Source organism: Lipotes vexillifer, unplaced genomic scaffold, assembly GCF_000442215.2.
Source record: "Lipotes vexillifer unplaced genomic scaffold, Lipotes_vexillifer_v1.1 scaffold387, whole genome shotgun sequence".
NCBI classification, from domain to species: domain Eukaryota; kingdom Metazoa; phylum Chordata; class Mammalia; order Artiodactyla; family Lipotidae; genus Lipotes; species Lipotes vexillifer.
In genome coordinates, this window is record NW_006795399.1 from 2,954,516 (window position 1) to 2,955,855 (window position 1,340).

The window sequence follows — 1,340 nt, forward strand, 5'->3', positions numbered from 1 at the left end:
TTTCCCTGGGACATCCGGGAGCTGACTGAGGTGCTCCCTCCTTTCCTTGCACTTGCTGAATTTTGTTACCAATTCATTCTTGCTGCTCCAGCAATCACGGAGCTCTCTTTGTATCCTAGGGCTATAGATCCTTGGAGCTGGAAGGGATCTTCCTTGTAGCCTGACTTCATCTGAACTCATCCTTTAGGGGAGGGACTCATCGATCCCTCCAGGAGTAGGTTCCCAAACCTGGACATCAGAATTGGCTGGGAAATGTGATATAAATATATGAGTAGGGAGCGTTTCCTCAGAGGTTCTAATCCAATGGATCTTAAAGAATGGGCATTTGCCCACTCACGCTGAAACACAACAAAACCTCTCCTTAGTGATTCTAATAAGCAGTGAATTTGAGAACCACTGCCTTACAACATTACAATTCATTCATTCATTCATTCGGCAGACACATTGCGCCCCTTCACCATGCTAGGCATGCCATAGCTGTGGAAATATCAGAATAGATCACTGACTGCCGGTCCATCAAGAGGTGAACAACAAATGCAATTACAGGCAGAGGCACCTTACTTTGCTCCCAGCTTTCCAGATGTCCTAAGAGCAAGGGGAGGAAGAGGAGAGGATGGTGATTGGAGGAGATAGGTTTGTGAGTCAAAGAGGGGGAGGACAATCCGTCACGAAGCCTATTCACTTGCAAAGTCTCATTTAATCTCCAGAACACGCTATTTTATTATTGCTTTACAAGGGAGGAAACTGAGGCCCAGATGGGCTAACTTGCTAATTCCAGTCATTCCCACTTGGTTCTCATATCAGGCCTCAGAAGTCCCCCCTTAGTTAGCTCTAACCTCCTTCCCTCCCACTCTAGCCTCAGGTGCTTTCAGCTTTTTCCAGTAATAAGCTTGGTGTTGGGAGTCTGCTGGGTTCCTCTCCTTCTTATAATCTCTGACCCAGAACCACTTCCCACCTTCCTCTTCCTTTCAGTTGATCCTGTTATCCATCCATCCATCACCTATTTATTTTCCTCATACTGACTTTTCACTCCCAGGTGTGTCTGGGTGAGACTCACCTCCGACTCAGTTTCCCACTGGAGCCAGTGGGCAATCAGAGCTCTGGAGAACACTGCTCTCTTCCAGTTTTACCTTGACCCAGGACTCAAGGCGAAGAAAAGCTGAAGACGAGGTGTCGTTCTGTGCCTCAGCTAGTCTGTACCTCCTCCCTCTCCCCAGTCAGGGGTCCCGAGGGGAGGCGGGGGGTGGTGGGGCTGAGCTTGAGAACTGCTAATGAAGCCGCAGCCAATTAACGCCCGGGCCAGGGCTGGGGGCGGATAAAATTAGCAGCTGCGTCGACAG